Below are 9,684 nucleotides of genomic sequence, written 5' to 3'. Positions count from 1 at the left end.
GCGTTTGATAATAAAACAAAACATGCATAGCCAGCATTTGAACCTTAACAATAATTCATAATCCCCGTCATTAAAAATAATATCTCCCTTCAATAAAAATTGTAAAAATATTGATCATGAAAGCCTGTGTCTTTAAAAAGCAAAAAGCAAAACACTGAAAACCCCGCCCCTCTATCGCATGAACCAATCAGCAGCTCCGACACAAACGTGCTTTGAACATCGGCCGCGGGTTGACCAATCACCGCCTGGCTTTCATCATGGCCCAGTACACAGCAGTTTGGTGATAGACTAGTACCGTTACCGTTCTCTCTTCAACTAGCTCAACAACCGCGCCAGCCCCGGAGCCCCTTCTCAAGTGATCTTGTGTGTGAGTGCGCGCGCGTAGAGTGTATGCGTATGTGTGTGTGTATTGAGAGAATACCTACCGTGGGGGACCGATCATCCCAGGCCAGAAGAAAGGCTCCTGGCGATGTACCGACAACAGTGGTGGACGTTTGGGAAAGGTTAGGTGAGACCAGCGGCGACATCAACTCGGCGGATCCGCGACATTAGGTGGGTTTTTCCGTGAAGCGGTGTGTGTGTGTATGTCCATGCTATGTCCCCCTCTCTTCCTGCAAGCTGCGACAGTGTAACAGATTTTAGGGAGGTAGGGGAGGGGGTTTGATATGATGAATGATCGTAGACCGTGGTTAGTAACGAATCGTAGAACGTAGTTGGTATAACGTTGCGAGGTTGTTAATGGTCTCACAACGTTACTACGGTCCAACGTGCTATTGATGTTTACATAATTAATGGTGTGTGGCATGTGACTTGTGGAATGATGGTCAGGAAAAGGTTGATCTGGGCTCAGATGATGACAACCGCCCCCATACAATATGTATACATACATGCGTGGGACCGATCGATTGTTGGTTAAAAATAAAACACACGTTATTCTTCTCCTTCTAATATAGGCCTAATTTATTTTATGCTGTTTAAGAAACGTCTCTCGACTTTATCCAGTTCCTACTACTCCCTTGTGTTGGATATGTACTTGGGTGGGTGGGGGTCGAGGGGGTCTGGCCCGCCTGTTACCCCACCACTTATAGCAGTTATTTTCGTTTGGTTGCGAAAGCTGAAATTAGCCAATAACGTAGGCTATTCACTCATCATCTGAGGCTGTAGGTTTCCGACCAGCGCTGTCGAACGTCTTATAATGTATGCGTCTGTCTGACAGTTTTATGCCGCAGTATATTGTAACAAGAAGACGAAATGTTGTAGCGATATACTTGGCCGTTCCATCAAAGAAATGCTCTTCTCTCCTCTCTGTGCTCTTCCAAGGGAACCTGCAGAGCAGGCCTCCTACAACTGCGCCGAGAAACTCGCTATAAAAAGGACCGAGCTGTCAGAGAAAAGCTAAGAATACTGTTTACAACGGCTGGCAGTGTGTGTGTGAGCAGACCGGTGGCAGTGACTTGGTGCCCAGACACACATCTGCTGCTCTGTGCAGGTGGTCTCTTCTTTTACTAAAACACCAAGTCCAGTTTAATTCAGATCTCTCTCTCTCTCTCTCTCTCTCTCTCTCTCTCTCTCTCTCTTTCAACTACACAGTGAGGGTCTCTCTCTCAGCTAGACAGTGATGGTCTCTCTCTCTCAGATAGACAGTGGTGGTCTCTCTCTCTCTCTCTCAGATAGACATTGAGGCAGGTCTCTCTGTCTCAGCTAGACAGTGAGGGTCTCTCTCTCTCTCAGATAGACAGTGAGGGTCTCTCTCTCTCAGATAGACAGTGAGGGTCTCTCTGTCTCAGCTAGACAGCTGTGGGTTAGTTTAGTTATCTTCCCAGCGAGACAGCAGTGGGTTAGTCATCTCCACAGCTGCAGGGGCTGAGCTGAGGCGGTTAGTCTCCCTCTGGCACTGTCGGCCTCATTTCCTGGTCTGAAAAAACACCCGCTGCTGCACCACAGTTATTATATTCAGCTGTCCTCCCGCTGAGCTCAAACAGTTTGTTGGTTTGCACATCATGGCCAGTTGTAAAAGTGTGTTGCGCTGCATGGGAGTCATCGTTCTGGGGCGGTAGTGGCTCAGGACGTTGAGCGGCCGGTTCAGTCCCCTGCATGCTCCTCCTGGCTTTGAAGTGTCCCTGAGCAACATGCTGAACTGACTGACAGCTCTCAATAAGCACTGAGCCTGGTTTGTATGGTGGTAGTAGCCCTGTAGGGGGGAATGTAACTCACATGAAGCACTCTTGGAAAAAAAACACTATATTATGCAGACTATTTCCCTTTCCTGGGGCCTGTTATATATCCAATCTGGTTCAGGAGGAATGTTGAACGAGGCGTGGGGCCAGCTCCTCTTGATGGTCTGGTCTTAGGTTATTCATATTGACCTGGTATATTGGAAAATAGGAGAAAAAGAAAACTATACACATGTACAGTCAGGGAGAGAGTAGATAATTACAACCTAACCTACAATAACGGTTTCTCACTGTGCACAACCTCTGACAACACAGTTACAATCATGTGTTTTTTACACACGCACACACACACACACACACACACACACACACACACACATACACACACACACACACACACACACACACACACACACACACACACACACACACACACACACACACACACACACACTTACGGACACTGCTTGGCAAATTTACATCACTCTACTATCTCTGCAGTCACTTTACTGATTAGTCATTTGCGTGTTATGAGCGCCGGTTTGTGGTACGCCTGGGCCTCACCTTAGGTCTGGATGAGGAATGGAATGAAATGCAGACAGTATCGTATATGTCTTGCGCATTGTTTTAGACAGTGGTGTTCAATGATGTGCCATGGATGGCCAAGAATGTACAGACTTTAATTGCAATAAAACAAGTTGATGTCACTAATTAGTATGTAGGTCTACTGTAGTAACATGCTTTTTGTTGTTTTAGCGGTTACAGTGGAGAGAGACAGGAAACATGGAGAGAGAGTGACATACAGATTTGTCTGTCTGGGAATCGAAAAGGGGACTCGCAGTCGGGCATATATATACACACACACACACACACACACACACACACACACACACACACACACACACTGTTGCTATATAAAATGTGTAGTTTTCACTGTTGCTAAAAATATGAAGTGTGAACCTATAATCATATTATTATAATTATAATAATAATTATAGTAATGATTGTTATTATATTATGTCACAGTGTTCTTTTTGTGTTAGTTGTTGTTTGTCACCATCAGCTCTGACAAAGTGTTCTGGAAGTTGCCCCGGGGCAGATGGGTGCAGTTTGGTAACACTGGGTAACGCAGTTTACCAGTGTTCTGCAGATCGGGTGTCGGCAGACGGGAAGCTCTGCAAATGTATAATGCTCTGTAGCAATGAGACTTGTGGCAGCAGCCTTTTTTGCTGTATGACTCAAACAAAGAAGAAGAAGAAAGAAAACAAACAAACAAAAATATACGCACGTGTGTGTGTGTGTATTACAGTGTTTATATTGAGGATGCCTTTCTGTAAATACACATGTTCTGCTCTGTTTAAACATCCCCAGTGTTTTGGTGCCTACAGTAGACACTAGACAGAGTCGGTATTTTTGTATATTTACATTTTAGTCTCTTCCTCCTTTATTCCTTGCTTGAAGGCAGCCTGTTGTGGTTTAAGTAAAGGGAACAGTGGGCAACTGTAGCTTGCAGCTTTGAATGTTTTCGGGGGAGAATCTGCTGGTATGTTCAGCCAAGGGCAGAAGTTTGGAATCTTGAATCTTGGATGAGGCCAGGTATGTCCCCTGCTGTGACCGCTGTCTGACAGCTTCTCAGCTGATGCGGCGGTGGCATGCAGGCCCGGCGCCACTACGGCATCTCATGTGGAAGTGATGATGATGATTAATAAGGCTTGATGTGTGGGGACTGGGGAGAGGACGAAGAGCCCGCAATTCATCAGGAGATGCTAATGGAGAGACACCTGGGTCACTGCTGGTGTGCCCGGTGGTTTAGGAGCTGTGTGATTGAAATGCCTGCTATGATTAATGTCGGCCCACTCCGGTTATATAGTTTTTCTTTTATTCTATACTAGGAGCTCAGGGCCAAACAGCATTTCCCAGAGGTTTCAAGATAACAGCTTCACTTTTTTCTGGACATGTTCTCGAAAGTTGTCTCTGGTAATGCAACGGGGTCTAATTTCCTATTCGTGTCCCTTTTGAGATGGATGCACTTGCTTGCTTAATTGCGGGTGAGAGGAAACTTCTCATCAGAGGCAGCACTTCTGAGGCAACAGAGTTAATGGTTTGTCGGCAGTGCTGACCTTTCAGTTGAGCAAGCGCGCCTCGCTACTGTTGCTTCCATTTAAAATGGACATGGTTGTAACGCGATATCCCAATACAGAACGAGAGTGTCCCCTGAGGAAGAAGGGCCAAGATGACACATTTTCTAACATTTTAAGTCTTAGCTTGGGCCATTTACAGCTTCTGCTAAGCCTCAAAATGTGTATTTTGTCAGACGTTGGAGAGGGGGAAGTCCAGACGAGATCAGTCTTATGTAGGCTTAATGGTTCTGAGCAGGCTAATCCATAGCCATTAGTGCTAGCTAGATACTGACCCCACATGATAAAGTAGCTCACCCGCTATTGAGCTTTTCTGCACTTTTCATCCTCTGCTTCTCACATCTGTGTCTGGTCTGAAATGAGCAAGCTATTATGTTTCGTTGACGTTGAACTTTGGCAGAATCCTGGGTTGTTTATAGCTACCTGGCCATGATATACATTAAGACAACTATTGTTGTTTTTTATAAGTTGTTCTTGTGGGAGTGTCACTCGCTCCATTCACTTGAAACGGGTCTCATGCTTGAACAAAGTTTAAACCTCATCAAAGCTGATTCTGCCAATGTATAAAATACAAATTCTATTCCAATTAGTTTCTTTGAAAGTTAAGTGTCTGTTCACGTCATGTTCTTCTATTCATCCTCATTGGTATCCTCTAATGTGACAGAATCCTCAATCCAGCAGATGATGCGAGACCTGTTTCACCATAAAATGAAAGCGAATGGAGAGAAATCCCCACAGATGGAGCACAGGACAGGAGCAAGCAACAGATCTACAGTATATAGAGCACAGGTCACAGAACAGATCTTCAGATATTTAACAGCATTTGGACTTACAGTATATAGCTAGGGAGCTATACGTTACTAACACATTCTTGAATCAACAAAAATTCTACAAAACCTGACACGTAATCAGTGCACATTGAGGAAGAAGAGCATCAGTAAGAAATGCAATGTTTGTCTACTGAGGTTTTGTCTTTGTGTAAACATTTAGTGGCTCAGGGTCTCTTCTTGTCCTGAGTCATACCATACACAGTAAAATCATCAGAGTTAATTTATCCGTTTGGAACTCAGAGGGTGTACAAATGTAACACTCATTTTACAGTGTAGATAGAGTAGACATTTTGGCCGGCCCGTAATGCCACACAATCCATTCTGAAAACCAGAGTTGCTTGCTACATGCCGTTAACACTTTGATGCGTGTATAAGCAAATGAAAGCCCACCGGGAACGCCAGGCTGACCCTATGTTTGTGCAAATAAAGGTGGAGCACTGCACATGCACATGCACTCTGCCTATATTTGCTCTTTTCCCCTTGCGTGCTCGTCCTGTAATCTCTGTCGATGCAGCCTGGAGGCAGGGGCACAACCTGAGATGCAGAGATTCACACTACACAGTAAACTCCTCAGTGTTAATTTAACTGATAAGAGTGTAAAGATTTGGACCCTCAGTGTTTTTGTTTAACACACTCGGATCCATCTTTACACTCATCAACACATGCACTGATAACTTTGGCACTGGTTTCGTCTTCGCACCACTCAGCCTGGCTCCAACTGTGATGATTCCTCATCAGGGAAGATGTTAAGTGAAGTGTAAGAACTTAAGAGGTTTTCTCTTTTTTGTGTTGGGTCTTTGTTCACAGCGTGAAGCATACCCCATGCGTGGGTGCAAAAGTCATGTCCAGGTTAAGCGTCACTGTTCAGCTGATTGATCCAGCACAAGATGAAGGTTCTTGAGGTACATGCCAGAGCACAGTTCAGGTCCAGTGTTCTTCACCAGAGACTAGGGATGGGACGATATGAAGATGTCATATCACGATTATTGTGACAAAAGAAATATCGGTTTACGATATTATCGCGATAATCAAAATCCATTATCCTCGGGCGGCAACATTTGCCAAAAAATAGCTATTTTTTGGCAAAGACATTTGATAGAGAGTGAAAAAAAGACTGTATCAAGTACGTAAATTATAAGTACCTTTTACCAGTTATAGAGGGTTTATGTGATACCGGATATGCAGCTCGGCAAATAAAAGGTGAATTGATCCCTGTGCATGACGGAGGACGATATCACGACAAATTAAATCTCCACGATACGATTATTGTGTTTTTATCACGATAAACGATAATATCGCGTATCGTCCCATCCCTACCAGAGACATGAGTACTCTGTCTGTGTGTGTATGTGGGAAGAGTTCATTAGAGAAAATGTGAAGGATAAGACCTAAATGTGAAACTGCTTGTACTTTCAATAACTGACTAGTGATTAACCACTTTCAAAATGTTAAAGAAAGTGTAAGCGTAAAAAAGTGAAAAAAGCACATCTACAAGACAAGTAAACAACATACCGCGGTGCAAGACATTGTGATGTAGATCAGTATTGACGGCATCGCACGACAAATTATTCTTTGAGACACGCATACGGGCCACCATTCTTTATTCGGGTGTACAAAACACAGCTTTCTGTGTGCTGTACACTAAACCTTCCGCGATTCTGCCAATATAATAATATTACCTTTGAGACACACATCCAAGTGTTTTCCGGGCCAAACAAGAGAATCATGTGACGTTGATCCGCTTGCCCGATTCGCTCATAATGTGTAGTCAGAAGAATGGAACCCTGTTACTGTCAGCACTTTAAAAAAAGAACATACTAGTGAAGATTTAGCCATTAATCATTGGGGAGCAGTTAATCCAAACACATGTCTGACCTCGCTTGTACTCACAGACTGCAAAAGAATACAGGAATGAGTTGGTGAGATAAAAAAAACAAATCCCTCAAACTCTACCCCTCCCCTTTTTCCTGTTCACTAATGCAAAACCCTTTACATCTTTTCCATCAGGGCCTTGCACCGCGTAGAGCCCTCCTGTGTTATTAAGTGTTGATGTGGTCTGATTTCAGCACCGTCCCGTGGAGACTGCCCTAACACCTCCCCCCCAACAGATCAATGGAAAATTATCCTGTGAGGAGGAGACAGTATCAGTAACACAGGAGCGAAGAGCCTCATTTAATTTAACACTAACACATTCTTTATTTCAACCCCAATGAAAGGTGTAACGTGAGACCTCACCGAGCCTTAACCACAGTTGTAATTCAGGCTGTCGACTCTGATGCCATCGGAATGCCTCACCACCACTGAATTTCCTACTCCCAGTTCCCCCAGCCATTATGTATTTTTCCATATTCCTCTTCTCTGTGATGGCAGGGCTGAATGAAAATAATGTTAGAAAATAATGACTTGACTTTTGTTATTTAAGCACAGTTATGGCAACCTTGAGTCCATGTGCAAGAGGACTGCGCCTCTCTCTCTCCACGCCCCCCCCCCCCCCCCCCCCCCTTCAGAGTACGACTCTCTCTCTCTCTCCCTCAGAGCACAGTCTGAATTACGTGAGTGGGTGAGATGAAATGAAAAACTAAACCCATGTTAGATGAACAGAACACTGTAAGTGTATTGCTATTGGCTACAGTACGTGACTGCTACCATTTTGTTCATTTCCCAATAATTGGGAGGACGAGGCATTCATTCTAAAATAACCAAATTTAATCGCCACGGATTAATGCTGCGTGACATCAATTTGTAATGCTTTTTGTTTTTTGATGCAGGTGTCTACGGTGCATCATGACAGGACATGAACTTACATGTGTGTGTGTGTGTGTGTGTGTGTATGTAAGCTTTTTAATATTTATGTTATATCATTAAAATCTTAGTGTTTTACCAATTATTAGGGGGCCCACTTGCAATGTCCTCATGACCGACCGAGTGGACCCCGGCCCACAGGTTGGAAACCCCAGTTCTAATCATAGCCCCCTTACTATCTCTGTGACGACCTTGAGAAGCTTGTGACATACCGCTCTCCCATCTCTCTCTCTCTCTCTCTCTCTCTCTCTCTTATCAACCGTCCTCTGAGCTCCTTGGAAGCTGCTCTGTAATAAGGTCTTCTCTAATAGGGAGCCAAGTGTGTAATTAAAGCTTTAAAAGCCTGAACACGATAGTGAGCGAGAGATTTGGTCAGCATATTGGTTCGTCCCAGGCCCATTGCCCCCAGGAAGAAACCGTCGCTTTAAATATCCTGGAACCTTCTTGAGGCATGTTTTCATGTGTGTGTTTTATTTGTTTAGTAAGGACTCTGAATAAACCTCCAGGCTTCATTTCTTCCCTGCACGGTAACCACTGTCTTTTTTGTGTGTGAATGTAGTTGTACTTGTATCCTCTGTATTGTGCAATTAAGCTAAACTAAACTACAGTAAACTAGTAGAGAGAGAGAGAGTCGGATAGAATCCTTTTCATTTACATAAGATCCAAGGTCCTGCTTCGTGTTTTGGCAGGGCAGAGTGTTTGTTTCCTCTGCACTCTTCACAACACCGTTGTTATGAAAGGTGAGCTTGTATCTGGCATCATGTGCATCACAGTTTGTTGTGTGTGTGTGTGTGTGTGTGTGTGTGTGTGTGTGTGTGTGTGTGTGTGTGTGTGTGTGTGTGTGTGTGTGTGTGTGTGTGTGTGTGTGTGTGTGTGTGTGTGTGTGTGTGTGTGTGTGTGTGTGTGTGTGTGTGTGTGTGTGTGTGTGTGTGTGACTGTGTGACTGTGTGATTCATGGAGTGCCTGCTCAAGCACTCCTTTGTGTGTGTGAGCGCACAGTAAAGCAGTCCATTACCGGGGTTCCTGGCTGAGTTGACGTCAAGCAAAAACAACACGAGTCATTCAAACAAACATCAGAGGCTGTAGGGAGTAACAACATCATCATCATCGACATCACCTCGTCATGACCCGTTGATGATGTCATACTCCTTTTGTTCCCACACAGCTATGTGGTGATGGTGCTCTTAATGACTTATGCACACACATGCAGGAGAAATTAAGTTCTAAAATAACAGGTTCCCTGTCGCTGTTATCACCTACACACAGTTATATTTTCAAAGCTCACAAACATGTTCCACTGCCTAGATTAGATCAAACCTAATTAAACTAATACCAACGGAGAGGCCAATACCAGGGTATATGTGATTATGTTGCTTCATTTCACAGTACACAGACAGTTTAGAGAGAATATCTCCATATTTCAACTTTATTTTTCTTCCGTAAATTAAGGCACTACTTGGTCAAACACAGCATCACACAAAAATGGCCCGTCTACGTGCTCACAACGTGTCGCAATGAATCCGACACGTTGTGAGCTTCTAGGTTGGCTATGGTTTTCTACTTTTTAACATTTGTTATAGTGAAGTGGTTAAGTGAAACAATTAACAAGAGTTTGTGACTAAACAATAAGTACTTTGGATCCACTGGAATTTGGAACGCCTGTTTTTCTTTTTCCATTTCCTGAAAAGTCACAATTCTTTTCGGACATACAACACCGATGGAGGCAGAGCCTTGTTTGAA

General features: G+C 43.9%; 1 protein-coding gene across 3 annotated transcripts in view; it reads left to right on the top strand.

Annotated features, from left to right (window-relative positions):
- Positions 1–342: 342 nt before the first annotated feature.
- tpst1 (tyrosylprotein sulfotransferase 1) overlaps positions 343–9,684 on the top strand; it is a 66,657-nt gene continuing 57,315 nt past the window's right edge. For 2 of the 3 annotated variants that reach the window (XM_080731198.1, XM_080731196.1), the window contains exon 1: positions 343–552. The gene's annotated coding sequence lies outside the window, so the exon portion shown is untranslated. Of the gene's footprint in view, positions 553–1,401; positions 1,490–9,684 lie in introns of those variants that run through there. The other variant, XM_080731197.1, reaches the window with a different exon arrangement.

Source organism: Nannobrachium achirus (genome assembly GCF_963921795.1).
Source record: "Nannobrachium achirus genome assembly, chromosome: 8".
In the NCBI taxonomy this organism is placed as follows: domain Eukaryota; kingdom Metazoa; phylum Chordata; class Actinopteri; order Myctophiformes; family Myctophidae; genus Nannobrachium; species Nannobrachium achirus.
This window is presented reverse-complemented; position numbering and strand designations above follow the sequence as displayed.